A 17,848-nucleotide genomic window follows, 5' to 3' on the forward strand; every position below is an offset into this window, starting at 1 on the left:
CATGGCACAAGGTTTGATAAGTTTATTGATATTGGCATCAAATCCTATCACAGTATTTTACAGTGTTTCTACTATATATGTATTTCCACAATCCCTTCTCGTTAACCATCGATATATTTTCACAAATGTCATTCTTCACAAAGTCTTAAGAAATTACTTAGCAGTAGAAAAAACTATAAAGGTATATGATTATTAAACCCACCCAAAGATAAAATGTATCTTCAAAAAAAGAGTAAAGAGATGTATATACAGACTCAGTTAACCAACAGGGACTAATAGCATAAATGTCATGTTTTTGTTTCCACCATGTTGTGTGACAGGTGTTTGATCCATTCATCCATTACTCTGCCATGACCACAGTCCTGGTTAATTAAAGGACAACTGCAAAGGTCCATATTTTGTGCCAGACCTTACTCAATATGTTTTCTCCTCATTCTGACATGAGTCAGCAAGATTGACCTGTAATTCTATTAATTCAGGGTTTTCTGGGCCAAACAGAATGACCGCATCTCTTTTTTCACACCAAGACTTCCCATAACCAGTGCTTCTACATCTCATCAGCTCTACATACAGGAAACAGTGTGTGTTTTGGAAACACTTGCCCACATCTCCCTCCCAAGAAAAAGGCATGGGGGTGGAATATGTTCTATACTATACTTTTCTAAGCCTCTCAGACCAAGCGAAGGGTCACATACGTTTCTGTTACACAATGGGAAGTATTTGTATTGTTAATGTCAGGACCTTGAGTGACTGGTTGGACCTGCTTATCTCTAGTCCTATAGGGATGGTAGCTGAGAGAGGGGGCCAGTGTCTCTGTCTAGGAGGTTGTGGCCCCAGGCTGGTATCTCCGTGTCCCCCAGGGGTCTGTCCTGCTCTGACTGCTTGGCCAGGAGGGAATTCTGCTGGGCCTTGGTCATGGGGAGATCCTTTGACGGTGTGGTGAGGATGGACAGTCTCTGAGGAATCAATAAAGAGGACAGAGGAGCATTTCAAAGACAGACCACCAAAGGACTGAGACATAAAATAACTGGTGATGTTTGCAGAGCATTGATTGTTTAACTTCTTTTCTTAGTTGGTAGAAGAAACAACATCATCTGTGTGTATTGGGGAGTAAATGGGCTTTGGGTAGTGGATCTGATCATTGTAGAAATAAATAGAGACATAACTAGCAATAACAACACAAGTGGTACCTGCCAACTTTTAAAAGATCTGAAGTTTGGAATTGATAGTGAGAAATTAACCATGGCCTCTCATGACCATTGCTCCATCTTTGGAGAATGTACTCAAAGACTTAGCCTCTATCGTCAACCTACGTAACTAGCTATAGCTAGGCTACCTATATTGCTTGATTTTTGTTGCTTTTGGACCACTTTGAGATGCTTTTCTGTTTTGAAACTCTAGTGCTTGACTTGGGCTGAGACAGTTGCCGGTACTCATGTTTACTGTTTACATTTAGGTGCAGGAGCTCCACAATACTTTTGAGATAATATTGTAAAAAAGGAACAGGAGCTCAAGCTGTTAAACATTTTAGGTGCTGGTACTCAGCTCCGGAGAGCTCCTGCCCAAGTCAAGCAATGTGAAACTCTACAGAAACATAATAAATGATGTCCCTATTTACCTGTCGCAGTGTACCAGGAGTGACGCTCACGATGTAAACCATCCATAGAGGAACCATAAGGGTGGAGGAGAGAGTGAACCACAAGCCAACGGCGGAACCCCACCAAGGATACTGAAAGGTGTTGTTGAACGTCAGCGGAGTAAACTTTATCAAGGAGAAAAGAAATGTAGCCTAGAACAAAAGATATGGATGGAGGTTGTATAATAAACATTAAAGAACACAATGTATTTTCTGATAGCATTGTACTAATTATAACATATTAGGGTAACAGTGAGGGTTGAGTGAGGACAGAGATGAACAAGATAAGGTTTAGAACAAGGTTATAGTTTCTCCAGTACATTTTGGTCAGGCTTCTGGTGGAGCATTTATAATGGTCTAATAAAAAGCATGAGCTGGCGCACACCCAATATGTTCCCCCTGTTCATGATGCATATCAGGCATTATAGTGGAAACAAAAGATTACATGTAACAAACATTTTATGAAATTGGAACAATTAAATATACATTACTAGTAATAAGTTTGGACACACCTAATCATTCAAGGTTTTTTCTTTATTGTTTTTTACCAATGTTTACATTGTAGAATAACAGTGAAAACATAAAAAAACGATGAAATAACACATGGATTCAAGTAGTAACCAAAAATGTGTTAAACAAATCAAAATATATTTGATTTTAGATTCTTCAAAGTAGTCATTAATAATAGTGAAGACCTCACGACAATAAAAAAAACACAAGGAATCACGTAGTAACCAAAAATGTGTAAAACAAATCAAAATATATTTTTGATCTTAGATTGTTCAAAGTAACCACCCGTTGCCTTGATGACAGCTTTGCACACTCTAGGCATTCTCTCAACCAGCTTCATGAGGAATGCTTTTCCAAGCCCCCACCCCCCACACCATCACACCTCGTGATTCCTTGTGTTTTTTTTTATTGTCGTGAGGTCTTCACTCTTATTCTTGTCACGTTCTGACCTTTATTTCCTTTGTTTTGTCATTATTTAGTATGGTCAGGGCGTGAGTTGGGGTGGGCAGTCTATGTTTGTTTTTCTATGATTTGGGTATTTCTATGTTTCGGCCTAGTATGGTTCTCAATCAGAGGCAGGTGTCATTAGTTGTCTCTGATTGAGAATCATACTTAGGTAGCCTGGGTTTCACTGTGTGTTTGTGGGTGATTGTTCCTGTCTCACATTTATTGTTTTGTTAGTTTGTTCATGTGTAGAGTCTTTATTAAAGAACCATGAATAGAAACCACGCTTCATTTTGGTCTGCCTCTCCTTCAAGTCAAGAAAATAGTAAAAAAAAAAGAAAAACCCTTGAATGAGTAGATGTGTCAAAATGTTTCACTGTAGATGTGAAATTAAATTAAACAGTAATGTATGCTAATGTTAATCCTATGCTAGTGCTAGTGATAACAATACCCTAATATATTCAATGTAAACGTCATGTTTACTATAACTTTTATTGGACAAATAACAAATTAATTTGCTGTTGACAGTGTGGTGTAAATAAATAAAACTTACAGTGCAGATGACTGGAGTGACATACTTCAAACAGTACTTAATGATGGCTGATGGTCGATAACCGATCATGTCTTCTATATTATCGTACAGACGGTCTGCACCTGTGGAGTAAACATATCAACAGGGACTCAAACAGCAGCCAATAAAAGGGTTTAAAAGTTGGTCTGTCAAATACACAGTTGGTCTGTCAAATACCCAGGTAAACATTCTCAAACCACCAAGTAACAGACAGGTTTAAACAATTACAGATTAGGAAACCTGGACAACAGCTCTAACCAGGGTTTCCCAAACCCGGTCCTGTGCCCCCCACAGCTGATTCAAATAACTAACTCATCATCAAGCTTTTATTATTTGATTCAGTTGTGTAGTGCTATGGCAAAGAACTAAATATGCACCCAGGGGTGGGCCTCAGGACCGAGATTAGGAAACACTGGTCTAAGGTACCTGTATTTCTTTGTTTAGAAAATAAGAGCTTACGTTATGGCCATTCTTCTGAAAAACTGGTGAAAAAGAAATCTAATATAAAAAGAGGATCAGTGTCAAGTGTACTCTCTCTCCTGCTCTCTAGGTCACCAAGGCCGCTCATCATTATGCACACCTGTCACTTCCGTTACGCGCACCAGCACCTCATCAGACTCACATCCATTTCATCACCTTCCTGATAAACCATCCCTATATCTGTCACTCCCTTTGGTTCCTTCCCCAGGTGTTATTGTTTCTGTTCCGGTGTTCATGTCTGTACGCTACCTATCTTTTTTTTTGTCATGTTCGATGTTAATCGAGTTATTAAATACACTCCCTGAACTTGCTTCCCGACTCCCAGCGTACATGTTACAACCAGAACCTGTGATGTGAATCCTCAAGGACTTGGGACTATAAGGTTCTACGTGCAAAATTAATAGTTTTGAGATAATGAAAATGTTTCAAGTCACAGATCTCAGAACTGTTTTGTGATGTCCTCCTGTTTACATGTATATCACCTTATGTACAATTATATTGACAACATAGCATTGTGATTGGATTGCATATAGAACCTTATAGCACCAAGTTAAAAGGTGTTTGTGTAGAACTTCCGATTTTTCATTTTTTTTCATTGTAAATTAACTTTTTAAAGAGCAACGCTATGGGAATAACTCATTTTTGACCAACATGTCATATAACCTTATAATCCCAAGGTAACGAGGTGTCGTTTCACGTCAATGTCCAAAATGGCAATGTCTGCTAGAGGAACAACTTGGAAAACGCCATAAACACCTTGAACAGAAACATCCTGAGGGAAGCTGACCTGCAATTAGGGTTTCTGTGATTGATTATCTGGGATTGATGGATTGGGGCCATGTAGGATCTTTTATTCCTTGTTATCAGGGATCCTTGGGATGTTCTTACTCCATTGTAGTTGACATTTAAAATGGTTACGGGAAGGGTAAGGTAGGGGTTAGGGTGTAAGGTAGGGACGTCACAAGGATCCCTGATAGCACTGACCATATTTTACTCTTATCTTTTCATAACACCTACAATGATAGTGGTAACACTTAATAATAACTTACATGACAATGCCTTCATGAACGTTTGTAATATAATACAAGGTTTAGATAGCTGGCTAGACTAACTTACCTAGCCAACTATAACATGTTAGCTGACATGGGCTAATTGGGTGACTGTCAGTGACCGACATAACAAGAGGAAGACTGCGGATGCACCACCACATTTCAAAATGTCACATAGTAGAATACACAATCTTAACTAACAGTAAGTTGAGACCCCGACTGACATTGAACGAAAGTGGTTGAGGGCCATAAATGGGAATTTATACTTAGAAACGGCACTGGGAGTAGGCCGGTCTATCTCACCATAAACCCAGCTGATACACACTGACTGTAGTATAGCGAAGAGAAGCAGAGTCATCCCACTGCAGGCATAGGAATCAAACAGCTGGAAGATATACAGGCCTCCCTGCAAATAGAGGGGTAGAAAGAAAGTATAAGGTACAGTCTTACTGAGCACAACAATAAGACTAATCTACCTCCAGAGTCTACAAAACACTCAGACAATGATCGTAGGTGTGTCCAGCAGCCCAATCGCTTACGGAATAAATCAACCAACAATTCTGCGGAACGAGGTTTGTTGAAATACAGGGATATGTTGTAACAGATCACTTGGGAGGTGCATTATTGATCATATCTCGTTACTGTCATGATTGATCTAATAATGATGGCATTTAAATTCTATATTTTGTATCCTATATCCTTATAGAATGATGACTTCAAATGACCTCTCACCTCTGTGACCATGACCAGGCCGATGAAGAAGCTACCCACACTGATGATGAGGAGGAGCACTTTACGCCGATGGCCAACCAGGAAGAAAGAGGGATGCATGTCTGAGATGGCTGTCATCAATGCCTCCAGACCTACAAACTGAAGGAGAGATGATGGGGTTCAGTGGAAACTCTCTTCTTTGAAATACTAGCTACTCATTCACAGTTTCACATCCATTAGTTTAGTGATGATTATAGCATCTATTGTAGGTTATGTAAATATCCTTCATAAAAGAAAATATTACGTAGGCCCGAACACACCTCACTGTCTAAACCCAGTAGGATTATCATGATGAAGAAGAAGATGGCCCAAAGCTGTGGTAATGGCATCATAGCCACGGCACGAGGGTAGGCGATGAATGCCAGGCCAGGACCTGTATGCAGCAATACAGTTAAACTCATTACTGAACTCTCAGGGGCAGAGGGAATAGTTAGATCCCTGAAATGCTTAGACACCTGCCTTGTAACAAACCAGAATTTACAAGAGTATTTTAATTAGTTTGGTTGTGAATTAAGTTGTTTATTCATGAATTCATTCATTCAAATCTCACTGCTGCAACACTTACCTGATTCGGCCACTGTTGAGATGTCTGTCCCTTGTTCATAAGCCATGAAGCCCAGAACAGAGAAGATCGCAAAACCGGCCACAAAGCTGGTTCCACTGTTCAAAAGGCACAGGTACACACAGTCCCTAAAAAGAGATTCACTTCCCTGTTAGTCACAACACAAAGGCATCCAAATGACCTACAATATGGAGGTCTCCAAACTTTCCAGGTACTCTACCATTTCTTCAACCCAACCTCCAAAGAATTATGTGCACAAGGGATGTTTTTGCAGGCAAGAGAAAATGTTCTGCCAGCACATTTTATCTAGTGTCGTGATGTTCTATTGATTAATGTGATGACTGCTGTTCAGCGAATAATTAACTGTTTATAATTACGTGAATCAGGTAATTATTAACACAGCAACCTGGGCACAATGGGAAAGTTTGGTTTTAATGAGGTTCCATTTCCCAAATTAACTCAAAGAATGTCAGTATATTGATTTGACAAAAGTCACTAATTCATTAATTTCCTCTACAGTCTCGTCCTGAATATAGCATAATCTGTGAATATGCACAAACCGGAGTCCCACTAAATAAGTCTGTACCACACCAATTGAGTTGATTATTTCTTTACTAACAAGCTAAATGATAATATAAGATACACAAGCACACAGTCTAGGCTATTGATTAGAACTTAGTACACGGAAACAGGTCCCTAGCGGGTCAACACAGTATGGCATGTGTTACACTAAATGGGGATTTAAAAAGAGAGAATGCACAAGTAAAAGGCACATTTGTGAACATTTGTAAACTATGCTAAATTTAGCCCTAACCTTGCCCCGAACTGCCGCTCTTATGGTTATATGTTTAGAATATAATGATGTAATTATGTGTCGAAGGTCTCTGGTGGGGTAGCTCCTCGTGGACCGGGTGTAAGTCTCTGATTGTCCACACGATGTAAGTGTCCTCTGTCTTAGTGGTCTGTTTCCTCGCTCTTGTTCTGAAAAGGGGTCTTCTGAGGACGACTAATTAGCGTATAGGTGGTTCCAGTGTGGGAATGAAAGCAGTGTAGACGCACGATTCCTTGGAGAGAATAACCAGTTGGTCCTGCTTGAATTCACCCTCTTAGACACAGCTACTCATCTGTAGCATAGATTAAGAGCTCCCTTTGTCTTCTTCGACCTCGTGTTGCATTTTGCGTTTGCGACTACTGTAACTAAGACCATGACCCTGGTCACCTAGTCTGCTATGTAAATTTTTAACTCGCATGTTTAATATACTCGGGTCAGAAAGGGGCGTTTCCGCCTTATGGCAAGTTCTCTGGGTGTCGCTAATTACGAGGCAAGGTCTGGATGTTACTCAGATCCAATTTAAACAACTAACTTCCCATTTCACCTTTACAAAAACATTCTATTTCATCTGGACATTTTCCACATAACGTACAGTATGTAAACATCAGGTACAAAACTCTTCAAGTTACAATGTTTCTTTTAATGTTAACTTTTAATAACATAACAAAAACGACACTCGTTTTCATATTCCATCTATCGTCATTTCCCCCATTTTGACTGACGAAACATATTGTCCCAAAGTCCATTTATTGTATGTTACTGTTCTGAGGTAGGTTCTCCATAGGCCCATCATACATTTCATTCCTCCACTCACTTGTAACAGTTGTTGTCATATTTGTTGTAGCTGCCAAGAGCAGTCAGACAGCCGAGGCAGATAGCATAGGAAAAGAAGATTTGTGTTCCAGCATCCATCCACACCTGTGAGACACACCAGAGAGAGACACAATAGTCTTCACAGTTTCCCAATTCCGACATACTAGTCACATCCCAGGGTATTAGAGGAGAATTCAAATGGTACCTTGTAGATATAAGTCAACAGGAAATGCATTTGCTTTGAAAATCTGAGGATTTCTTCATTAGGTATTGATATTGTAACAAATCTGATGCTCTTAAAACCACAAACTGTTGCACCAAGGGAGTTACGTTTCTTGTGCCAGTGGTTCAAACACCAACAGAGACGTTACCATTTATCCCCCACAAATCACTACAGTATGTCCTGATAGTTTTTGTTACACCTGGACACAAATTATACAGTGAAGTGTGTTCCTACCTGTGGGTCAGTGAGGCGGGCTGGATCTGGGTAGAGGTAGAACTTGATACCATCTATTGCCCCCGGCAGTGTGAGTCCACGGACCAGCAACACCACCAGCATCAGATAGGGGAAGGTGGCAGTGAAGTAGACCACCTGAGGGGAGGGGGACCAGACCAGCATTACATTCCCTCAGTCTATAGCTCATCTTAACAACTCTACAGTATTCATGGTGTCATCAGGTTGAATGGCAGAGATCCCACCTTACCTTCCCAGTAGACTTCACTCCTTTCCAGACACAGAAGTAACAGAGAATCCATGACAGTAGAAGACACAGAGCCAGCTCCCAGCGAACACTGCCTAGCTTGTTTGGACTGTCTGTGAGACTCAAAACTCTCCTTCTGAAATCATATTTTCAGTTACAATCCCACCACGTGCTTTTCACCATTCTCTCAACGCCTTCAAAAAGGAACATAGCCATGATTTCCATCTGTAAGGACTTAATAAGGAGTTGATAAATTGGAATGATTTTGTGTACTCACTCCCAGAACTCTCTCACTGGCGATGTTGCGTTCCCTGCTACTGTCCAATTTAGATGTCCCACTACTCTTCTGTCAAACTCCATGCAGGTTGCTGGTTAGGAGGAAATGACACAATGACAAGCATGTCTCAGAACTCTCTGAATCTTTCCTGGATAAGGAGATATTTACAAAAATAAAACATTAATCAACTCACTTGTCAAAAACGTAATATCTCAGTGGATATCCCAGTGGTGTCCAACAATTTAAGATACTATCTATCATTTGGGCATGACAAAGGTATGTCAATGTCAACATGTCTACACACTGAAGTTAACCTGGTCCCAGATCTGTTTGTATTCTACGCAATGCAAACTCCATTGCTGTCCTTGTCAATCCAAACAGGTTTGCTATGACAATGAATGACAGGCAGTTGGTATGACAGCACAAGCAGACTGGCACTCAGGCTACACTGATATACATACCTGTGTTCCAGCTGTTTCTACAACTGGCCCAGGGAGCTCAGAGCTGAATGAGGAGAAGAGGTAGAAGAAGGCCCAGGCTAGAATGACGATGTAATAGATGCTGGAATATAGAACCACCACCTGACTACCATAACCCAGTCCTGAGGAGGAAGATGAGGAGGAGGAGATTTTATAGACAAACATGAAGATTTAAATGTAAAAAAAGGCTTCTTCTAAGAAATAGATGTGACATATGTTATATCCAATCACATTCTCAACCTAAAACCATAAAAACATTTAACTGTGTTACTTTTTGATGTGGATTAGACTCCTTTCAAAGTCACCAGCTCTGATTAATAAGTTATGGTGGCATTCCAACAAGACAGACATTTGTGAATGTTTGAACACAAGACAAGTGTCCTGAATGCACGTGTCATGTCACATTAAGGACTGTCACTTACTCTATCATGTAATCGCTCATGAATTAGTGTGAGCCTGTGGTATACTGTTGATGATTAATCCAAGCTTCATCCAATAACTTGAGTGAAATGTCTTGTTACTTTAACCCCTTTTTCAAGTTGAATCAGGTTAGAAACAGACCAGTCATCCCCCCCAAGCAATCTAAAATGTATCATTATATTGTTTCAAACTGTTAAAGCAATGTGATTAAAATCATGGTGAATTGACTTTTACAAATACAATAGTGCAATATCATTTACAGAAGGAAAAGCCTGCATGTACTGTGCATATACTGTACCTATTATGGTTAATTGTCTGGCCCTATATGTCCCCCTCAACCAGCACATTCTTGACAAAGGCTCCAGACAGAAACCTTGAGTTTACGTGCTGAATATCAATTTAAATCATATTGACATTGCTTTGGATTGCAATACTACTTTCTCAGTTTTCCTGAGTACAAATACAACAAACAGACAAAGTTTGTCCTGCAGTGCCTCTGAATGTTATCTATTTTTTACTGAAGGCTTTAGCCATTCTTCCTTCTAGCTATCAGGCTTTCATGTCTATTTCCCCAAGATGGCATCCACCGTAGGAAGTAAATGCTATCAATGGTCAGACAAACACTGACAACTGAATCCCTAATATGGATGCAATACGTACAACAAGGCCCCATGGCCGCATTCATAAAGCATACCAGTAGGATGGCTGATCTAGGATCAGATTAGCCTTTTAGATCATAATGACTAAGCTTATACGGACAGAGGCTACCTGATTCTAGATCGGCAGTCTTATTCAATGACCCTTTATAAATATGAGACCTGATATTTACCTTCAAACAGGGGGCAGATCTTCCTCCAGCAGGTGATGCTGCCCTGCGTGGTGTACTGGCCCAAGGAGGTCTCCAGGAGAAAGAGTGGAATGCCACAGGTGAACAGAAAGAGCACATAAGGGATGAAGAACACCCCTTACGAACAACACAAGTTAAACCACTGCCGAAATTGTTGCAACCCATATTACTAGCCTGTTCAACCTCTCTTTCGTATTGTCTGAGATTCCCAAAGATTGGAAAGCTGACGCGGTCATCCCCCTCTTCAAAGGGGGTGACACTCTAGATCCAAACAGCTACAGACCTATATCTGTCCTACCCTGTCTTTCTAACGTCTTCGAAAGCCAAGTTAACCAACAGATTACCGACCATTTCGAATCCCACCGTACCTTCTCCACTATGCAACTGGTTTCAGAGCTGGTCATGGGTGCACCTCAGCCACGCTGAAGGTAGTAAACGACATCATAACCACCATCGCTAAGAGACATTACTGTGCAGCCGTATTCATCGACCTGGCCAAGGCTTTCGACTCTGTCAATCACCACATTCTTATTGGCAGACTCGACAGCCTTGGTTTTTCAAATGATTGCCTCGCCTGGTTAACCAACTACTTATCTGATAGATTTCAGTGTGTCATATAGGAATGGCCTATTGTCCGGACCTCGGGCAGTCTCTATGTGGGTGCCACAGGGTTCAATTCTCGGGCCGACTCTCTTCTCTGTATGCATCAATGATGTTGCCCTTGCTGCTGGTGATTCTCGGATCCACCTCTACTCAGACGACACCATTCTGTATACTTCTGGCCCCTCTTTGGACACTGTGTTTTAACTAACCTCCAGACAAGCTTCAATGCCCTACAACTCTCCTTCCGTGGCCTCCAACTGCTCTTAAATGCAAGTTAAACTAAATGCATGCTATTCAATCGATCACTGCCCGCACCTGCCCGCCCACCCAGCATCACTACTCTGGACTGCTCTGACTTAGAATATGTGGACAAATACAAATACCTAGGTGTCTGGATAGACTGTAAACTCTCCTTCCAGACTCACATTAAGCATCTCCAATCCAAAATGAAATCTAGAATTGGCTTCCTATATTGCAACAAAGCATTCTTCACTCATGCTGCCAAACATACTCTCGTACAACTGAACATCCTACCGATCCTCGACTTCGGCGATGTCATCTATAAAATCGCCTCCAACACTCTACTCAACAATTTGGATGCAGTCTATCACAGTGCCATCCGTTTTGTCACCAACGCCCCATGCTCTCGTTGGTAGGCCCTCGCTTCATACTCGTCGCAAAACCCACTGGCTACAGGTTATCTACAAGTCTCTGCGAGGTAAAGCCCCACCTTATCTCAGTTTACTGATCACCATAGCAGCACCCACTCGTAGCAAGCGCTCCAGCAGGTATATCTCACTGGTCACCATCAAATGTAATTCTTCCTTTGCTCGCATTTCCTTCCAGTTCTCTGCTGCCAATGACTGGAACGAACTGCAAAAATCACTGAAACTGGAGACTCATATCTCCCTCACTAGCTTTAAGCACCAGCTGTCAGAGCAGCTCACAGATCACTGCGCCTGTACATAGCCCATCTGTAAACAGCCAATCGATCTACCTCATCCCCATACTGTATTTATTTATTTATCTTGCTCCTTTGCACCCCAGTATCTCTACTTGCACATTCATCTTCTGCACATCTACCATTCCAGTATTTAATTACTTCGCCACCATGGCCGATGTATTGCCTTAACTCCCTTATTTTACCTCATTTGCACTCACTGTATATAGACTTTTTTGTTTTCTTTTGTTCTGCTGTATTATTGACTGTATGTTTCATTTATTCCATGTGCAACTCTGTGTTGTTGTATGTGTCGAATTGCTATGCTTTATCTTGGCCAGTTTGCAGTTGAAAATGAGAACTTGTTCTCAACTAGCTTACCTGGTTAAATAAAGGTGAAATAAAATAAAATAAAAATAAAAATACACAATTAAACATATGGCCCAAGACCATAACTTAATGTTTGACTTCACGTGATTATGGTTTAACAAGACAAATATTTTTCCCGAAGCCATCTGAATCATCTCAAATCCCCCCTTCAGGTTTGATCGCATTCGTACCATCCAGAGAAGGGAACACAAGTATTTCTTATTTATATACATATTTTTAGGGGGTGGACCAGCTCCCCCCCACACTTCAGGTTTGATCGCATTCGTACCATCCAGAGAAGAGAACACAAGTATTTCTTATTTATATATATATTTTTAGGGGGTGGACCAGCTTAAATATTGTGGATAGATTGTCACTTCCATCAATGTAATTGTCTGCATCATTTCCAATCGCTCACATATATTTTTTTGTGATTTTTAATATATATATATATATATATATATATACACATAAACATGCATACATATCCACATACATATTATACATACATACACATACATATATTCATATGCATATCTTTTTAGAATATATTTTCATATATCTCACTGGTCATCCCCTAAGCCAACACCCCATTTGGCCGTCTTTCCTTCCAGTTCTCTGCTGCCAAGGACTGGATCGAATTGCAAAAATCGCTGATGTTGGAGACTTATATTTCCCTCACTAACTTTAAACATCATCTATCTGAGCAGCTACCCGATCGCTGCAGCTGTACATAGCCCGTCTGTAAATAGCCCATCCAATATGCCTACCTCATCCCCATATTATTTTTTAAATGTACTTTTCTGCTCTTTTACACACCAGTGTTTCTACTTGCTCATCATCATCTGCACATCACTCCAGTGTTAATTTGCTAAATTGTAATTCGTTTGCTACTATGGCCAATTTATTGCCTTACCTCCTCACGCCATTTGCACACACTGTATATTGACAGTGTTATTGACTGTACGCTTGTTTATTCCATGTGTAATTCTGTGTTGTTGTTTGTGTCGCACCACTTTACTTTCTCTTGGCCAGGTCACAGATATAAATTAGAACTTGTTCTCAATTGGCCTACCTGGATAAATAAAGGTGATTTTTTTTATGTGTATGTATATACAGTGGGGCAAAAAAGTATTTAGTCAGCCACCAATTGTGCAAATTCTCCCACTTAAAAAGATGAGAGGTCTGTAATTTTCATCATACGTACACTTCAACTATGACAGACAAAATGAGGGGGAAAAAATCCAGAAAATCACATTGTAGGATTTTTAATGAATTTATTTGCAAATTATGGTGGAAAATAAGTATTTGGCCAATAACAAAAGTTTATCTCACTACTTTGTTATATACCCTTTGTTGTCAACGACAGAGGTCAAAAGTTTTCTGTAAGTCTTAACAAGGGTTTAACACACTGTTGCTGGTATTTTGGCCCATTCCTCCATGCAGATCTCCTCTAGAGCAGTGATGTTTTGGGGCTGTTGCTGGGCAACACGGATATTCACGGACCTCCCTCCAAAGATTTTCTATGGGGTTGAGATCTGGAGACTGGCTAGGCCACTCCAGGACCTTGAAATGCTTCTTGCGAAGCCACTCCTTCGTTGCCCGGGCGGTGTGTTTGGGATCATTGTCATGCTGAAAGACCCAGCCACGTTTCATCTTCAATGCCCTTGCTGATGGTAGGCTTTGTTACTTTGGTCCCATTCACTAGGTCTCCCCGTGTGGTTCTGGGATTTTTGCTCACCGTTCTTGTGATCATTTTGACCCCACGGGTGAGATCTTGCGTGGGAGCCCCAGATCGAGGGAGATTATCAGTGGTCTTGTATGTCTTCTATTTCCTAATAATTGCTCCCACAGTTGATTTCTTCAAACCAAGCTGCTTACCTATTGCAGATTCAGTCTTCCCAGTCTGGTGCAGGACTACAATTTTGCTTCTGGTGTCCTTTGACAGCTCTTTGGTCTTGGCCATAGTGGAGTTTGGAGTGTGACGGTTTGAGGTTGTGGACAGGTGTCTTTTATACTGATAACAAGTTCAAACAGGTGCCATTAATACAGGTAACGAGTGGAGGACAGAGGAGCCTCTTAAAGAAGAAGTTACAGGTCTGTGAGACCCAGAAATCTTGCTTGATTGTCGGTGACCAAATACTTATTTTCCACCATAATTTGCAAATAAATTCATAAAAAATCCTACAATGTGATTTTCTGGATTTTTTTTCTCATTTTGTCTATCATAGTTTAAGTGTACCTATGATGAAAATTACATTACATTTAAGTCATTTAGCAGACGCTCTTATCCAGAGCGACTTACAAATTGGTGCATTCACCTTATGACATCCAGTGGAACAGCCACTTTACAATAGTGCATCTAAATCTTTTAAGGGGGTGGGGGGAGAAGGATTACTTTATCCTATCCTAGGTATTCCTTAAAGAGGTGGGGTTTCAGGTGTCTCCGGAAGGTGGTGATTGACTCCGCTGTCCTGGCGTCGTGAGGGAGTTTGTTCCACCATTGGGGGCCAGAGCAGCGAACAGTTTTGACTGGGCTGAGCGGGAACTGTACTTCCTCAGTGGTAGGGAGGTGAGCAGGCCAGAGGTGGATGAACGCAGTGCCCTTGTTTGGGTGTAGGGCCTGATCAGAGCCTGGAGGTACTGAGGTGCCGTTCCCCTCACAGCTCCGTAGGCAAGCACCATGGTCTTGTAGCGGATGCGAGCTTCAACTGGAAGCCAGTGGAGAGAGGCGGAGGAGCGGGGTGACGTGAGAAAACTTGGGAAGGTTGAACACCAGACGGGCTGCGGCGTTCTGGATGAGTTGTAGGGGTTTAATGGCACAGGCAGGGAGCCCAGCCAACAGCGAGTTGCAGTAATCCAGACGGGAGATGACAAGTGCCTGGATTAGGACCTGCGCCGCTTCCTGTGTGAGGCAGGGTCGTACTCTGCGGATGTTGTAGAGCATGAACCTACTGGAACGGGCCACCGCCTTGATGTTAGTTGAGAACGACAGGGTGTTGTCCAGGATCACGCCAAGGTTCTTAGCGCTCTGGGAGGAGGACACAATGGAGTTGTCAACCGTGATGGCGAGATCATGGAACGGGCAGTCCTTCCCCGGGAGGAAGAGCAGCTCCGTCTTGCCGAGGTTCAGCTTGAGGTGGTGAACCGTCATCCACACTGATATGTCTGCCAGACATGCCTCTCAATTACAGGCCTCTCATCTTTTTAAGTGGGAGAACTTGCACAATTGGTGGCTGACTAAATACGTTTTTGCCCCACTATATATTATTCCCAGCAAACCCTACCACCCCTCCCCCAATTTCAGTAAACTAATAAACAATAAAACGTAGGCTTCTACTTCCAGCTTATACAAACTATATACATTTTACAGACACAATGTCATTTACAGTAGTTATACTTTTTTGTTGTTGTCCTGGCCTTCCTCTATTTCTGATGTTTATATTTGCCATATACAGTGGGGAGAACAAGTATTTGATAACCTGCAAAATCGGCAGTGTTTCCTACTTACAAAGCATATAGAGGTCTGTCATTTATCATAGGTACACTTCAACTGTGAGAGAGACGGAATCTAAAACAAAAATACAGAAAATCACATTGTATGATTTTTAAGTAATTAATTTGCATTTTATTGCATAACATAAGTATTTGATACATTAGAAAAGCAGAACTTAATATTTGGTACAGAAACCTTTGTTTGCAATTACAGAGATCATACGTTTCCTGTTGTTCTTGACCAGGTTTGCACACACTGCAGCAGGGATTTTGGCCCACCCCTCCATACAGACCTTTTCCAGATCCTTCATGTTTCGGGGCTGTCGCTGGGCAATACTGACTTTCAGCTCCCTCCAAAGATTTTCTATTGGGTTCAGGTCTGGAGACTGGCTAGGCCAATCCAGGACCTTGAGATGCTTCTTACGGAGCCACTCCTTAGCCCTGGCTGTGTGTTTCGAGTCGTTGTCATGCTGGAAGACCCAGCCACGACCCATCTTCAATGCTCTTACTGAGGGAAGGAGGTTGTTTGCCAAGATCTCGCGATACATGGCCCTATCCATCCTCCCCTCAATACGGTGCAGTCGTCCTGTCCCATTTTCAGAAAACATCCACAAAGAATTATGTTTCCACCTCCATGCTTCACGGTTGGGATGGTGTTCTTCGGGTTGTACTCATCCTTCTTCTTCCTCCAAACACAGCGAGTGGAGTTTAGACCAAAAAGCTCAACATTTTGTCTCATCAGACCACATGACCGTCTCCCATTCCTCCTCTGGATCATCCAGATGGTAATTGGCAAACTTCAGACAGGCCTGGACATGCGCTGGCTTGAGTAGGGGGACCTTGCGTGCGCTGCAGGATTTTAATCCATGACGCCATGATGCCCCACGAGGTGAGATCTTGCATGGAACCCCAGACCGAGGGTGATTGACCGTCATCTTGAACTTCTTCCATTTTCTAATAATTGCGCCAACAGTTGTTTCCTTCTCAGCAAGCTGCTTGCCTATTGTCCTGTAGCCCACCCAGCCTTGTGCAGGTCTACAATTTTATCCCTGATGTCCTTACACAGCTCTCTGGTCTTGGCCATTGTGGAGAGGTTGGAGTCTGTTTGATTGAGTGTGTGGACAGGTGTCTTTTATACAGGTAACGAGTTCAAACAGGTGCAGTTAATACAGGTCATGAGTGGAGAACAGGAGGGGTTCTTAAAGAAAAACTAACAGGTGTGTGAGAGCCGGAATTCTTACTGATTGGTAGGTGATCAAATACTTATGTCATGCAATAAAATGCAAATGAATTACTTAAAAATCATACAATGTGATTTTATGGATTTGTGTTTTAGATTCCGTCTCTCACAGTTGAAGTGTACCTATGATAAAAATTACAGACCTCTACTGCTGTAAGTAAGTAGGAAAACCTGCAAAATCGGCAGTGTATCAAATACTTGTTCTCCCCACTGTATTTATAACTGTGCTATTTCACAACAGTTCTGAACCTATATACATTTTACAGACCCCATATGTTTTACATTTGTTATCTTGTTGCTATTATTCCCACCCTTCAGCTCCATTCAACCCCTCCCATCTATCTCTTAACACCATCCACATTGGATTTCTATTTGCCATATATTTTTCTGTACTGTGATGCTGTCATGGCCGTCGAAAGACGTGGACCAAAGTGCAGCGTGGTGAGCGTACATTTTCCCTTTTATTTAAAATGTCGCCAACAAAACAACAAACAAATACACAACCGTGACGTTTACAGGGCTATTGTGCCACTAACAAAAGTCAACTACACACACTGAAAGGAAGGAAAATGGGCTACCTAAGTATGATTCCCAATCAGAGACAACGATAGACAGCTGTCCCTGATTGAGAACTATACCCGGCCAAAACATAGAATGTCCACTCCACATCACACCCTGACCTAACCAAAAAGAGAAATAAAACGGCTCTCTAAGGTCAGGGCTTGACAGATGCTTCACAACAGTGCTGAACCTTTCTATTCTCATAGTTTCTACAGATGATAAATTAAAGATAAACATTTTTGCTAAAA

The 17,848-nt window shown here is 41.5% G+C and overlaps 1 long non-coding RNA gene and 1 pseudogene across 1 annotated transcript in view; one reads left to right on the plus strand and one right to left on the minus strand.

Moving 5' to 3' along the window:
• Window positions 1–3,964, plus strand: part of LOC118388791 (uncharacterized) — a 62,313-nt gene extending 58,349 nt beyond the window's left edge. The window contains exons 2-4 of the long non-coding RNA XR_004826620.2: window positions 797–1,030; window positions 1,628–1,736; window positions 3,712–3,964. This is a non-coding gene — a long non-coding RNA (uncharacterized LOC118388791). The remainder of the gene's footprint in view (window positions 1–796; window positions 1,031–1,627; window positions 1,737–3,711) is intronic.
• The window catches only part of LOC118388789 (sodium- and chloride-dependent GABA transporter 2-like), a 123,353-nt pseudogene that overhangs the window by 89,178 nt on the left and 16,327 nt on the right, over window positions 1–17,848 (minus strand).

Source organism: Oncorhynchus keta, chromosome 10 (assembly GCF_023373465.1).
Source record: "Oncorhynchus keta strain PuntledgeMale-10-30-2019 chromosome 10, Oket_V2, whole genome shotgun sequence".
Classification (NCBI taxonomy): domain Eukaryota; kingdom Metazoa; phylum Chordata; class Actinopteri; order Salmoniformes; family Salmonidae; genus Oncorhynchus; species Oncorhynchus keta.